This window comes from Manis javanica, chromosome 12 (assembly GCF_040802235.1).
Source record: "Manis javanica isolate MJ-LG chromosome 12, MJ_LKY, whole genome shotgun sequence".
NCBI classification, from domain to species: domain Eukaryota; kingdom Metazoa; phylum Chordata; class Mammalia; order Pholidota; family Manidae; genus Manis; species Manis javanica.
In genome coordinates, this window is record NC_133167.1 from 28,649,639 (window position 1) to 28,666,474 (window position 16,836).

The 16,836-nt window shown below is 37.1% G+C and overlaps 1 protein-coding gene across 10 annotated transcripts in view; it reads right to left on the reverse strand.

Annotated features, from left to right (window-relative positions):
- Positions 1-16,836, reverse strand: part of PARD3B (par-3 family cell polarity regulator beta) — a 1,156,296-nt gene that overhangs the window by 144,937 nt on the left and 994,523 nt on the right. The gene's annotated exons all lie outside the window — the stretch shown is intronic.

The window sequence follows — 16,836 nt, forward strand, 5'->3', positions numbered from 1 at the left end:
AAGAAATTAATAGGCTCCTGACAGAGATGAATTGGCACATATAAGTGAATTAAACACCATTACTGGCAGAACTCCATAGTGCTAAAGCCTTAAGTGATATTACAAAATGCTGCTGCTAATCAGTGGACTGTGTAGACCACTGGGAATGGGAGCAGAAAAACATACTTAGGTGGATTCCAAATCCAAATGAATTTTGAGAATTTGACATTTAATCTAGTAAGTGTTATATCAGCTCTCCTAAATTCCCAGTTATGTGTTAAAATGGAAAGGTCAGTGTGGCATCTTGTTGTACAATAGTGATCTGATGGTGTCAGGAGGTGTTCCCTGCTAATGAGGAAAGAACGTAGCCTTACATCACTGGTCAAACAAGGTACATTGTCTATAGGGTGAGAGAAGTAAGATGAGGCTGGTCCAGGTGGAGAAAGAAACTGTCAAGAAAAGATGGGGCAACCGTGAAGTCCTGGGCTCAGAAAATACAAGAGGGCTGTGGACTAGAACTGAAAGATCTCTATATTTCTGGAGACAAATACAGAGAGCTCAGATGAGTTAAAAAACAAAAAACTGAACTCTTTCAATATCTTCTCTTCAAACAAAAGCAGCTATTTTTTGCACATGGCAGCTAGTTTCATTTTACAGAACAACAAACTCTTTGCAAAAATCTTTAAAAGCCATGATCTTTCAAGGTGTTTTCTCTTTTGGCAGACAGCTTTTTTTTTTTCTTTCTTTTCCTTGTTTGGAGTAGAGAGGAGGGGAGGGAAATATAAATGAAGAAAGTACAGGGAAAAAAACCAGCCTCTATCCTCGTCACAACAGATGAAAGTAAATGCCAGGATATATTATTGCATATCTCTTTTGATTAGGTCAAATCATGTACCCTACACATAAGCAATTAGAAGAATTTATATTTTTGCAAAGGGAAGCTTGAATCTCCAAGGGATTTTGAATGAAGATGAAAGGAAGATTACACAGTAGGGTACCTGTTAAGAGGCCCTGCCTGTCCCCTGTCAGTGCATATTAGTCCTAGATTCATGGATGTTTCTTCTGAATAATTTTTGAAAAAGAAGATAACCTTCTCCATTCTGCAACAGAACAATCTTTCCAGGGACAGTGCAGACCGGATTACCAGAGAATGCTTGCTGCACTATGATGATAGGGATGGATTTCCATTGCAAATAGAGCATAGGACATCAATAAAGTCTGGGGGTGGGATTCTGTGTGGTTACTATCCTTCCTGCGTGGGATGCCTCTGAGAGAAATCATTCAGCAGAAAGATGAAGATCTCATGGCTGCCACACGGGGCTACATTTGTGCATTACTGAGAGGAAAACACCAAGCTTGATTTTTAAAAGTCACAGAGACAGAACACTAGTACCTGTGTTCCTTATTTCATCACTTCTCTTTCTTAGAGGTTTTCTCATTAATTAAGAGAGGTTTTCTGATTAATTAAGCTTGCTGAGTATGTAAAGATTCTCAGATGAAAAGCACTCCATGTATGCAAAGCAGTATTCTATCTTGTATTTTTCCTTTCTAAAACAAAACTAAATTTCTCCTTGATCTTCTCTGCACCACTGAGTGTTTCAGTACCTAATTTCATATTAATCACTCAGTGGGTGAAATAGTAATTTCTCTGAACCATCATTATTATGCCATATATCAGGGTCTGTCCATGTGGGGGAGGACAAGGCAGTCTCTGAAAAGGGGTGTACAGAAGCAGAAGAAACTCTCTCAAGAGAAATGTCAAGGAAATAGATTTTTTGGGGGGGTAGCTCTTACCTCTCTCTGCTCCAATTCAGTGTGAGAATTCTAATTGTTTATAGTCATTCCACTTAGAAGTCTCCTTGCCACTGAGAACTCAACCAGTTAAGGTAATGATTTTTCAAAAATAGCCCTTGATAATAACCCTCTTTATTGGATGGTACCACCAGCTCCCCATTCTCCGTAGCACAGTGCCTTTGAATTGTTTAAACCTCTTCTCTTTCTCTTCCCCTACAAAAACATTGTTTCTTTTTTCCATTATATCTCATGGATATCCTTTTTTATTTCCACTTCTTTAGCCACAATCTAGTGTTTAGCCTTCATAATGCCTAGATCTGCACTGGCTAATGTGGTGGCCATTGCCACATGATGCTATATTATTTATATTAGAATTAACTACAATGAAGTAAGATTTAAAATCCAGCTTCTCAGTTTCACAAACCATGTTCAAAGTGCTTCATAGTCAGATGTGGCTCATGAACTTCTATCTTGGATATTACAGACACAGACTATTTCCATCACTGCAGTAAATTTTATGGGATTTTGCTGACCTAGATTATTCCAAGACTTTTTGGTATGGCACCACATACCACTGTAATCTATACCTTAAAATGTTGCTAAAATAATCTTTCTCTAAGAACATTTCCATCATATTTGTTAGATCCAGGGTCTCTAACAGGAGTTGTAATAAATGATGAAGTAAGGGTATAGGTTACTTTACTTCCCTCTCTGAAACTCTAAATGAACAAGCAATCGAGAAATCAGAAATAAATTTTCATATATAATGGAATGAGAAAATGGCCATAATCTTATACCGTGCAATGAAATTCAGACTCAACCCAAAAGGGGTAGTATACCAAAAGTTGATATATGTCTACATCTCCAGTTGGGTCCACATTTTAGTGAAAATGAGAGCGAGAGTCCAGAGGACTACAGACAAGAAACCTTTATTTAGAAAAAGATAGCATGAAGACAGGGGTAGGATGCTGGAATTGTGGTGTAAATCTTTCTGAGGCCCCTCCAACTTCAGAATAGAGGAGAAGTGGGCTAGAAGAGAGGTATTCCCTCTGAGAGATGTATTTCCTTCCACCCTGAAGAAATGTCACGGAGGTCAATGGGGAGAGAAGAAAGCAGCTCCGCCTGCTTCCTGGCTGATGCGTGGTTAGCAGAGCGGTCATCAGAGTGGTCAAAATAAAATCAATGATCCAAGACACTTCGTTAGGCAGGCCAATTCCTATCAGGGTGATCTGCTGCCCACAAAGGTAAGAACACAGAAAACAGCCCCCAAGGGCAATGCTCCCAAGAGACTTGGTGGGAAGATATTTTGAAGGAATATTATGAACTAGAGCAGCTGGTGTGACCTTAGATCTCTCTGTCCCCATCATCTAACACTATATTTTAGCACAGATTTTTTTTATTAAGTTATTATCAATATACACTCTTATGAAGGTTTCACATGAAAAAACAATGTGGTCACTACATTCACCATATTATCGAGTCCCCCCATACCCCATTGCAGCCACTGCCCATCAGTGTAGTAAGATGCCACAGAGTCCCTATTTGCCTTCTCTGTGTTATAGTGTCTTACCCGTGAACCCCCACACCATGTGTACTAAACATAATGCCCCTCAATTCCCTTCTCCCTCCCTCCCCACCTGCCCTCCTCCACCCCTCCCCCTTGGTAACCACTAGTCCCTTCTTGGAGTCTGTAAGTCTACTGCTGTTTTGTTTCTTCAGTTTTGCTTCATTGTTACATTACACAAATGAGGGAAATCATTTGGCACTTGTCTTTCTCTGCCTGGCTTATTTCACTGAGCATAACATCCTCCAGCTTCATCCATGTTGTTGCAAATGGTAGGATTTATTTCTTTCTTATGGCTGAATAGTATTCCATTGTGTATATGTACCACATCTTCTTTATCCATTCATCTACTGATGGACACTTAGGTTGCTTCCATATCTTGGCTATTGTAAATAGTGCTGCAATAAACCTAGGGGTGCATATGTCTTTTTGAATCTGAGAACTTGTATTCTTTGGGTAAATTTCTAGGAGTCGAATTCCTGGGTCAAATGGTATTTCTATTTTTAGTTTTTTGAGGAACCTCCATATTGCTTTCCACAATGGTTGAACTAACTTTAATTTCCACCAGCAGTGTAGGAGGGTTCCCCTTTCCTCACCAGAATTGTTGTTCTTAGTCTTTTCGATGCTGGCCATCCTAACTGGTGTGAGGTGATATCTCATTGTGGTTTTTATTTGCATTTCCCTGATAATTAGAGATGTAGCACAGATTAAAAAAAAAATTCCTAAACACTATAGAACATAAACTGAATATAATGGGTCGTAACACAAATTAAAAAATTAAATACAATAAAAGAGAAAATATAAGGGGTTCCTGCATGTAGTAAGCATAAGTATTGTTTCAATAAGGAGAAAAATCAAGTTACCTAAAAATTCAGGCAAATTCAGGCTAGCTTTGAACATAAATAAAAGCAAAAGAAAACATTCTTAAACATTTAAAAACACAAGGGAATATGGCACTTTTTGACCCATCTTGAAAAACTATTTAACAATGAAAAGCAGCCCACTGAGAACTAAATCAAAATGAAGAATTCAACCTAATAAAGCTGTGGAATGGCAGGTATGGAGGTGAGCAGCACATTCATTTAAATATAAAACTAAGGCTACATATAAGTCATATAAGTAACTATCATATTTTAAATATGATAGCTTACATATATCATATTAAAATATAAGGTTCTTTTTGCTTCTCTGGTGAAATTCTTTTCTTTCCTTGAAGTTCAATGATCTTAATAGAAAAGTCATTCTGGGTTGATAAGTCTTTCAACATGTAATTTTAAGTGTTTTTTTCTATCAGGTAATTATATTTCTTGAATTATAATTTCTGTTAATGTTGTAGGATACAAATTGAATATTGAAAAGTCAGTTGTATTTCTATATACTAGTAGTGAACAGTTAGGCAATAAAATAAAAAAAAGACAATTTAAAACAGGATTAAAGAAAGAACATTACAAATTTAAGGATAAATTTAACAAAAATGTTCAAGTCCTCTCCATTGAAAACAATAAAATACTGTGGAGAGAAATTAAAGGAGATCTAAATAAACAGAGTTTTAGCTTGTTCATGGATCAGCAAAGTCAATATTAAGGTAGCATTACATTCAAAATGTTTTATAGATTCACTCTCATCTCAACCAAACTCTTAGCAGCTTCCGTTTCCAAATATAAACAGTGTGACTTAACAATTTATTTGGAAAGTTAAAGATCAAAGAATATCCACAATTTTGAAAAATAAGAATGAAGTTGAAAGACATAGAGTACTGACTTCACGACTTACTATAAAGCCTCATCAATCAAGCCAACTGTGAGACAAATAGATGAATGGTACAGAAGATGGAGTTAAGTAACACATTCACATATGTTTGGTGAAGTAATTTACAACAAACATAACAAAAAAATTCAGTTAAGAAGGGAAAATCTCTTCAACAAGTGGTGCTGGAGTCAGAATGGAACACAACTAAAATCAGTTTAATATGGAATATAGGCTTGAACAGGGAGGCTACAATGATAAAGCTAGTAGAGTAAAATAAAGGAGAACATCTTCACAGTCATAGGGTAGGCAAATATTTCTTATGACACAGAAAGCATAAAACATAAAAGAAAAAAATTGGCAAATTGGATGTGATGCAAATTAAAACTTTCTCATTAAAAAGCATCAAGAATATGATAGGTAAGTGAGAGAAAATATTTGCAACACACATACCTAACAATAGATTTGCATAAAAATATAAAAAATTACTGCAACTCAATAATAAAAAGAAAAATGACCTAATTAGAACTTAGCAAAAGACTTCAACAGATACTTTACAAAAGAAGATCTAGAAATGCTTAATAAGCAAATGTAAATGTGCTCAATTATTGTTAAGTCATCGGGGAAATGCCAATTAAGACCACAGTGAGATATCCCTACTAAAATGAAAAAGAATGACACTATCAAATGTTAGAAAAAAGAACCTACTACATAATTCCAATGAGAAGAAATCCTAGATTAGGCAAAACAATGCTACAGTGATTAAAAACGGATCAGTTGCTTCATTGAGTTGGAGGTGCACTGAATGGGAAAGGGCAGGAGGGAACATTCATCAAATGTTGATACATTCATCAAATAGAATAAATAAAATTTTCGTTTACATAAGATCTGAATATGTCACCATATATAAATTACACTTCAATTAAAAAACTTAAAACAGAAAACAAAAATAAAAGCAAAAAAGGTCAATTATGCTATTTATACCTCTTACAATCCATGTGATAAAACCTAACAAATTTGGAGTTATTAATTCTAATTTACTTATACATAATCCTTTTCTTTTAAAATATATTATCTAGAAGTAATTGCTATCCTAACAAATCAACAGAAAGTGTGACTGCTGGGAAAATATTTAAATTGCTTAAGGAAACACACCCTTTTTCAAGCTGTTTGAACATTTCCAAACTACCAATTTATAAGCCAACTATTGATAAATACATGTCTTCTTATTCATCTATAAGCACATCCTTTAAAGACTAGATAACTTGTTTTAAGACTATTAAAAGTTTCTCCATTCATCATTCAATAATTATTTTGGGGGCACCTGTATATTTTAGGTTTTGTTCTTGATGCTGGGATTCAGCAATACATACAAATATTTGGCTTTGTTGAATTTTTATTCCAGTCAGGGGACGCAGAAACAGACAACAAAAACACTAAGTAAAGTAAAATGTAATATCAGATGGTAGTTAAGTGCTGCAGAGGAAAATTAAAATGGAAAAATGGCAGGAGTGCTGTAGGGTAGGGTGGGAAGATGAGACTTAAATATGTGGTAAGGGAAGGCACCACTGAGAATATTAAATCAAGGGTTTGAAGGAGAGGAGGATGAAACTGTACACATAATTGGGGAAGAGTGTTTCAGGCAGAGGGGATAGCATGTCCAAAGGCCCTGAGGCAGGCAAGTGCCAAAAAAACAGCAGGGAGGCCAGTGTGAGGGAGTGAGGAATCGGAGGGCCAGAGAGGAAATGCGGGCTAGAGCATGTCAGACCTTGTGGTCCACAGTAAAGGCTTTGGCTTTTTCTTTCAGTGAGGTAAGAAGCTTCAATGGGAGGTTTCAAGCAATGAAGTGATATGATTTGACTTACATGTTAGAGGGATCTCTTGGACTGCTATATTGAGATGGTGGTAAGGGGGCTGGGCAAGAAAAGAACCATGGAGACAAGTTAAGGGGCTATTACAATAATCCAGGTGGGAGATGATGGCTTAGATGAGGGTGTAGCAAGTGAAGACGGTAAGAAATGGCTGGAGCCAAAAGCCAAAAATAAAACTGGATTAAAAAAAAAATTCTGTACTTAAGACTGCCCTACGAGCACTCCCAATTAGAAAGTTTGTACTATATGCAAGAGCCCAACCTATCGAGTATTTCATTTATCAACAGGAAGAACAGGCACTCATAATATTTGTGATATTTCCTATGACATATAACTTAATTCTCAGGAGGTACACAAGTTCCAACTTTATAGATGAGGAAACTGCTGTTCAGAGAAGTTAAGTGTTTTGTCTGAGAGCACACATTTGTAGGAAGCGGATTCTTGAGTTCCACCCAGGTACTTGACTTCAATATTAATGTTTCTTTCATTTATATTAACTACAAATAATCTAAACATGGTCACATTAAAAAAATGTATGGAATGAAAGCTTTCAGATACACAAAAGTAGAGAAAATAGTACAGTGAACCCCCATACAGCTGTCACTCAGTTCTGATTTCAGTAATTAAGAATGTTACCAGAGTTTTCATCTATTTTTCCTTTTAAAAATTTTTTGCTCAGTATTTTGAAAGCAAATCCTAGTCCTATTCCCTATATTCTTCAGAAGGCATGTCCAAAATCAAATATTTTATTATATAATAATGATGCAATTATCTCACTTTAAAATTAACAATATTCCTTAATATCATCTAATACTTAGTTCATAATCAAATTTCCCCACGTGCCTAAAAAACATTTCTTTCCTAATGGATTTATTTGGATCAGGCTTCAAAAACTACCCACACATTTAAATTTGGTTATGTCTTTTATGTATCATGTCTTGTATAGAACTGTACTCTTTTTTCTTTCCACTTTTTGATTTTTCCATGCCATTGAATTGTTGCAGAAACCATGCAGATTGTCCAGTAGGTGGTCCCACATGCTGGCTTTGCTTGCTTCTTTGTGGCGTGACTTAACATATTCCTCCCTCCCCCATATTTCCTGTTTATGAAAGGTAGCTCTAGGGCAGCACCGTCCAGTAGATCTTAATGCAATGACTGAAATGTTCTATATATGGGTTGTTTAATGAGTGCTTGAAATGTGGCTAGTGTGACTAAGACAAATTCTTAATTTTAATTAATTTAAATATAAGTGCTACATATGAGTAGTGGCTATGGTATTGGAAAATGCAGCTGGAGGCTTAGTCAGATTCTGGTTCAACTTTTTGGGGAGAAGAGTACTTTAGTGGGTTGAGTGTTGGTTCCCCAAAAGGTATGTCCACCTTGGAGCCTCTTAATGTGACTTTACTTGGATAAAGTGTCTTTGTATACGCATTTCAGTTAAAGATCTTGAGATCAGATCACCCTAGATTACCCAGATCAGCCTTAAATACAATGGCAAGTGTCCTTATAAGGAGGAAAAGACATAGGATAGAAGAATCAGAGGAGAAAGCAGCATGAATATGGAGGAAGAGACTGGAGTCATGCATCCCTAAGTCAAGAAATGCCAAGGATTCCTGGCAGTGCCAGGAGCTAGGAGACCTGCAGAGAGTGGATTCTCCCGTGGAGCCTCCAGAAAGACCCAACTCTGCTGACACCTTGATTTCAGGCTACTGGTCTCCTGAACCAGGAGAGAATAAATATTTGTTGTAAGCCACCAAGCCTGTAGTAACTTGTTACAGCAATCCTAGGAAACTAATACAGATACCTTAAAGGTAGTGTATGTGCTTTAAATTGTGTCACATCAAGAGGCATACAATATCTGGTTCTTTAGTGATGCTAAGGAGACAAACTGATGTCACCATTGCTGAGTTCCCCTATCAATCGTTCATTTAATCATTTCCTCTATCGATGGATTTTGCCTGAATTAATTATTTCATTAAGGGTTCCAAAATTGTAGTTTTAAAAAAAAGCTAATACTCTTTTTACATTTATTAGTTAGAATCTTCAATGAAGAAAAAGTTTTCCTCAAAATTTTGGGTGTTTTGATGACCCTGAATTACACATAGTACAGGGAAGGCAGAATAAATCCTTAATTCTTTTTAACTGCTGATTTTTCAGAGTAAGGAGTTAGTTCCCCAGATAATTCTAATGGTGACCGAAGATTTATTAGATACCTTTTCAGGGTAGATGAAGGGTGGTGAATATCATAATGGACTTACGTTTTTGAAAAGTATGTATTTAGGGTTTTCAATGAATTGGATTCCTCACTGTAGGTGCTGCATTTGTGGTTCCGTATTTAGTTACTGGGGACTGCTTTAGATTGGTTCCTTTATCCTTTTGACTTGAATTGTCTTTGATAGCTTCCTTACTTTCTGACAATCTGTCCCAGGTTCACGTTGAGTATCTCGTGTCCTTATCTTGGAAGAAGCCACTTCCTCAAGGAACCCTTTCTTTTGAGTGGGGAGTGATAAGTAGAGAACAGAGCCTGGCTGGGCTCTAGGAGAGCTCACTGTCATTGAGTCATCACTTCTATGTCTTCCCTGTGGCTGGAGCTAGGAAATAATGTCTTTTTGGGGAAAAAATGCTAAATTCATGCTGATATCTCCAATTCAAATTTAACATCACAAAATTTTTATTTAATGTTTAAAAATGTTATATTTCTTTGTATCCTTTAAATGAAAAAGCCTGATTCTTACTACTGACATGATTACTTATTTATATCACCATATATATGATTTTAATACATAGTTTAAAAATACCAATATTAACAACAATTAGAGTACTAAATGATGTTTAAGATGTTCATAGCTCTATTTTTTTGTTAGAATGCATCCCACTAAATAGGTAGAGTCAAAATGCTATATTCTAGCATCACTTGAAGGAAGTTTTTCCTGAGTTGCTATGAAACCAATTTGTTTCATGGTTGGCTTACTTGTTTTGGTTCAGTTTCTATGGGTTGCTTTTTTCCCTTTTGATTTAATTTTGTTTGTTAAATATGTAAAACATTTATATTTCCAAATTCAACTCCATACAGCATTTCCATGCAGCTTTCATCAGTCTTCTCTCTCCTGAGCAATATAACAATACTTGTTTATTTTTTCAAATGAAAGTAAAGTTGGTTGTATATTTATAGCCCTTCTTACCTACACAAAGGGTAGAATTGTGTACATTTTTTTCTGTATTTTGCTTTTCACATAGCAATATCCAGAAGGAGACTCTGTATTAGTGAACAGGATCTTTCTGATTAAAAAGAAAAGTTTCATAGAAGTTTACTGTGGAGACACACTTTTGTTTATCTAATGAGTCACATATTCTTGGACATTTGGGTATTTCCAATCTTTTACTATTACAAATAATGCTATAAGGAAAAATACAAATCTTATGCAAAACTCAGTCCATATTTTTGCTAATGCAGCTTTAGGATGAATTCACAGAAGCAAAATTCTGGATCCAAGAGAAACTCACATATAATATTCCTTGATTTTGACAAAGTTCCTTCTATGATTGCTCCATTTTTGCATTACCATCTGCAATGTAGGAGGATGCCTGTTTCTCTACACTCTCACCAACGTGGGATATTTGATAAACACAGGTGAGAAGTGCTATTTCAGTGAAGTTTTAATTAGCCTGTCTCTTATTTAGTGATGTGGCATATCTTTTCATATGTTTAAGGGCCATTTTCATTTCCTCTTCTGTGAGCTGTCCGTATCTTTGGCTGAGTTTTCTATCAGATTGTCCTTTTCCCCCTCAATTTTTCAAAGACCTTTGTGCAGTGGTGATATTAGCACTTTATCTGTGGTATAGGTTGCATATTTTTTTATGAGTTTGTCATTTGCTTTTTTATGAGCCCATTTAAAAATTGATTAGTATTTCCAATTTTACCCTCAAAAATCTTATAAAATGTTATTTTTGCATACTATTTCTTGATTGATTTGTTCCATACAGAATGTGTCAACAGTAGAATTATAACTTGACCAGGGTTAGGACGGTGCTGGCACTGAAATTCTCTTTGTTGCTACTGTGTGAGCCCAAACAACACAGACACAGATGAACAGACAGTGAAAGGGGAGGCTTGCTACCTGAGGTGGTGACAGTAGTTGAGGTCAGAAGAGGTTTTGCAGAGGAGAGCTATAGGCTAAGAGAAGTACTATCATTAAAAGAGATTATAAACTACCTGCTGCACAGCTCTTTTTTTTGACAGTGAAGATAATTTGTCCTGCTATCATTTCTGCTTTTATAAGAAAAGCTGTAATTAGGTCCCTGCAATTATCCTTTGTTCCAGTGGACAGGCCCAGTTTCTTCAGCTTTTCCTTATGAATGCCATTTCCAAGCTGCAAGTATATGTAGCCAAGACCGATTAGGTGTTGTAAAAAGTATTGTTTTTAATTTATTACTATTATTCTGTCCAGCAGTATAGCATTCCCTGTGATCTTTTTGATCAATGTTTCAGCTTTTCAACACTATTTTAACTGCATTAATATTTTTCACCATTTTCTTATTCCTGCCTGGGTGTCTGTTAGAATATTTTCTTTTGTCCTGTCCATTTTTCTTGTCAGCCTAAACCAGACCTGATGTGGTAAGGAACTAGATTGATGGGATAATTTATCACTTCACTTGTAATAAATGAATAAATATATAAATAAATTTCTGTACAACAAATTTTATATTCTACAATACTGACATCAAATTCTTTGATGCTGTTAATTGAACCTTTTAAGTAGACTTTTTCTTCATGTTTTTCTTTTTGCCACCTTACTGCTCCTTGACATACACACAAAACATTGAGACTTTTATGGTTTGCAGAAATCAAATAATGCTGTTCCTTGTGGATATTGTGCCTGAATACTATATGTGATTTGTGCCTACAGTTTGCTGTATGTCATAGGGCAAAGGTATATTGATATTCATTAAAGCAGGTCATAAAGTTTGGGAAGCCTAGGAGAGTCAGGTGTGGTCTAAGAACATTCTAATTCTGGAGATTCCTGGGAGGTTAGCTGGTTCTTTCCCTCTGTGGGATGACCACAGAAAAGATTTCCCACATAGTCCTGAACCAACCAAATTTTTCATATCAAATAGTTATTACCTATTTGACACTGAGTATTTTCAAATATTAAAAACATAGGAGTCATTTTCAATTCCTACTTACTAGGTGCAATTTTTACAGTCAAATGGTAAGGTTCTTTAGTACCTGCTCATGGGTAAACACTACCATTTCAAGAGAATTGCCATTCAGTGCAGGCTCTTCTATTATTGCAATTTACATTTTCCCTAATTTATACCTTTCCCAGATCCATTAAGTTTTCTCCATTGCTAATGTACTGTGTTCCTGTAATTTGTATTCTCATAATGTGGACAAATTTCTCAGAAATGCTTGGTAAATATCTTTCGTTGAGAAATTGGCCCCAAAGATGGGGTGGGGATAGAGGATGACAAATGACAGAATGCTTCTCTGATCATGCATGGTTCCCTTATAGCAATCTACAGTGCTCCCACAAACGGGTCATCAGGCATGGACGACATTAAAAGATGCCCTCAGGTTGCTGGCCAAACTAACTCTCAAGAAAAGGTTTTAAGAATCTGCCCTTGAGAAGGTTCTGCTGGTTGGACAAAGTTCATAATTTGTTGATGTACATTATTCTTACTGTTTTTTCTTATTGCTACTGACATTCGTATGTGGCAAAAAATAGTCCTTTTTTTATTATTCCCCCAGTTCATATGTGCCCACTAATTTGTAGCACTGTGGGAGTAGAGGGGAAAGTTTTCTGTGTTAAAATGATCAGGGATATATAACACTTTTAAATCTCAGGGAGTGGCAGGGATGATATCTGCAAAAAAAATGACTGGCCTTTGACATGGTGGTGGTAATTATCATATGGAAAAGAATGAGACTAAATCCCTAATGTTGAGTGCTTGGGGGTGGATACTGTAAATCTACATAAACTTCCTGGGGAGGAAACAGGAAAAATACAGAGAATCAAAGGAAACTGGTTACATTTCCTTTCCTTTCCAACACTTCTTTTCCTTCTATTTTGTCACCTGGAATTTCACACCTGGTCAGGGCTGTCCCCTGAACATGTCTTTGATCTTTATCTCTGAAAGCTTACTCACATAAAAATATGCTGCCGCATGGGGAATATGGACATCCACACAGCATATGTTGCACTATTTGCTTTGTGTTCTTAGCCACAAATGCCAGATTTCTCAAGGCCATGAACATCTTCCCCCAGGTTGCATAAAATCTTTTTTACAAAAACTTTGGGCTTATGAAGAGCTCTAGTGCTACTTCAGACCTCTGCAGGGCCTGGAGAAACATTTTAGGGATGGAACCATGGCTTTCTGAGACAGGGATAAACACTCACTTTATACCTATGATCTCCATCCAGCCAACACGGGAGGGGCACTCTTGTTCTGAAAAGTCATGTTCCCTGCATGATGGTGAATTTTAAAAGGAGCAGACAGCAGTCTTTTCCTCCTATCTTATTTTAAGATACTTTAAAGAGGTCAGTAAAAACATTTTCTTCAACCACTGTATTTTCTGCAGTGCTTATTGGGATTGTCATTTTGGCTTAAGATGTGACTTTGTCCTAGAGAAACCACATGGAATATTCTCAAAAGTCCAGACACATGCCAAAAAATGGAAACTGTTAGTCAATTGGTTTCTTTGGTTTCAACATATCTTGAGTGTTTACTATGTATTAAGAACTTGCTTAATAGATGAAAAGGACAGCTTGATCACTAAGGCTAGATGAAAAGGACAGGGGACACGAGCACAGGCCTGTCCACTAGATCTGTAAACTAAGGTCTCCTCCTAATTACAAAATGGACAGGGTCTCCTTATCAGCGGTCCAGGCCTAAGAAGAACAAGCACAGTCCTTTCATGGGGGCCTCCTTCATGGACATGGCGAGGACAGAACGTGGGGAAAACCAACAACAATCCTAGGTGATCAGCATGATGCGGCCACCAGAGAAGGTCCAAAAGGCTAAACCAGACAGTACGTGCTGTCTACGGTGATTCTGTAAAGATCTGTCTAGCAATCAGATAACAAGACAACTACGAGGAGTGACTCATTCCTCCTCCAGTGGGTGTTCAAGAAATATGTTTAAAAAACCCCACTGGGTCCAACCTGATCTGTGGGGCTTTGAGGCAGGCTTTCTAAAGACTTGTATGCTATAATAGCACACTGTATTGAGAATTACAATAAATATTTTCTACTCTATATGATAGGCAATTGTTATTTGTACTAGGAGTCTAATGTCTTATCTATCTTCATTTGTCCCATAAAGACCAACAGACATTAGGCCAGACATACCGAGTGCTATTCCCAGTTCTGACCGCAGCATTCTATGGCTCGACTGGCTCCCTATTCCTCGGTCCATCTAGGACCATTTGCTCCAGGTTTTGCCTATACTTAATATAGGAAATCTTTTAGATTACAGAGAGGCTTGGCTTACCTCTTACTGGAACTGTAAACTGCCAAAGTGTCTGTAAATTGTTGGGAAGAAGGAAGGGATTGGCATTTTTTTATTGTGGTCAGCAGGGTATGGCAGTGGCCCAAGTTTTCAAATGTGGGTTAGCATCCTTTAATTTCTCCATTTACTGCCTAAGATTTAGAGTTTATTCAGGCTCCATCTAATAGCAGTCAAGAAGCAGGAATTTTAAAAGGGAGGAAGGGTATCCTTAGAAATCTCCCTGCAGGGAGAATCCATTCTTTAAATAGCAGCTTGGTTGATCTTTCAAAGAACAGAAGTTTAACTGAGTCTCTGTTTAAAATACTTACATGTCTTCCCTTTTCATTAGATAAAATTCAATCTCTTCTCTATGATCTATGAGGCTCTATCATCAGACACAAGTCCTACATGATTTTGGCTTATGCCACTCTTTGCCTTAGTGATCAAGCTCCAATCTTGTGGCTTCATTTGCCTCTGGCTTGATTAGCGCTTGCTGTCCTTTCTGTCTGAAACCCTCTGCCCCCAGGTCTTCTTGTGGCTGGCTAATGCCTATGATTTGCATCTCAGCGTCTTAGATGCCTGTCTCAGTCCCACCTCCCTAACATGTAATTTTTATTTTCTTCAAAGTTCTGTCACTAGTTGACATTATTTGTTCACTTGCCTGATTGTAAGCTTTATATTTGCCTTGTCTAGTGATAACTCTAATACAGTGCTTGGTACACAGTAGGCACTCAGTAATGTGGTGATGGACACAGATGGAAGCAGGGTCTGAGAGAGAAGGCCATGTGACAAACAGAGGTTGGAGATATGCACTTTGAAGGTGGAGGGAGCCGTCGGGCAGGAATGCAGGCAGCTTAGTAGATGGGAAGGAAATGGGTTCTCCCCTAGAGCCTGCAGAAGGAATCAGTCTCCCTAAACGTTGACTTTATCTCAATGAAACTGATTTTAGACTTATGGCCTCTGGAACTGTGAGAAAATAAATGTGTTCTTTTAAGCCACAACGTGTGTGATAATGTTACAGCAGTATTACACCATTAATACAGATGATGAATAAATGGAATTGATGATTGGACCTAAATACAAGTATTCAGGCTGGCCTATTTTCTTTCAGAGCCTACAATGGTGTGTCAGTGTTAATTTTCCCTACACTGTAGAAACAAAAGCAATGAAACCAACCTTGTATTGTATAGTATATAAAGAGAAAAGTAAGCCAAATTCTGGAAGCTTTTATTTTATGTGTCATGGGGAGATGAAGAATATGCATACTGTGTAACTAGGAGAAGAAATCTATATGAATGGCTCCAAATGTCAAACATAACAATCATATTGGAGACATAACTGGGGGTACAACAGCTACACAAACTGGTCCTGTCAGCTGACATCTGTAACACAAGAATTGACTACCCAGAAGGAGAATTATGGGTTTAAACTAGATAATGCTGGGCCTTCCCTCAACAAAAATATCTTCTTATCATCTTCCCAAAATACATTATACAGCACACATTTTATTTTGCATTTTTAATAAAGCAAAACTTGAAAATGAGCAGCAATCTTTTTATTCCCCCCTCTCAGAAAATCTACAGTGACCTGCTTGCAAATAATACAGTGGAAGTATCCCAGAAGAGACTCTTGGTTCATTAAAATAATCAGCATATTCCAGTATGCATTTGTCCCTGAAATAATAACAATTCACTCTCAATAAATTAATTATGGTTTTAATGAGTAAAATTTACATTTATATTTCTGTCTTAAGATCTTCATGGGAGGCAGCATCCTCAGCCCTGCAGTTTCACTAAAGCAAGGCCTTTTTCTGAGTTGATGGGCGGCTACTGATGGATATGCTAACTCTCTGCTGTTTCAGAAATGGAGAAGCAGGATGGTGCAAGGATCCGGTCAGCCTGGATCCTTAAAACCAAGCTCTGCCACTTCCTAATTTGGTGACCATGGACAAATTACTTAACCTCTCTGTTAAGTGCGACATGAGAAATATAATAGAACCTATCTCAAGAAGAGAAGACTATGTGTCTTAATACAACTGAAGTTCTGAGAAGAGTGTGGTTGGCACATAAAAACAACTGTTAGCAATAAGAGTAATAACGGCCTGACATAGATGAGAGGAAGTGGCAGACAGGACCGATCTTCAAGCAACTTCCACGTGCACATACACCTAGCAGTGTTTAAAAAGCATACACATACTTCTTCCCACTCCTTCACAGTTTCACTTGTAACCCGAGATAGACTAGATGCTTTTAATAAACACTGGATGGGCCAGAGGGCTCAGAGGACAGGACATGTTGCGGTTACTTGCATTTTCAGCTTGAGTGAGAGCAAAGCAGCAAATGCTTTTAGTTTGAGTCTGTGGCCTGCAAATCTTTCTAAAATATACTAGTCCTT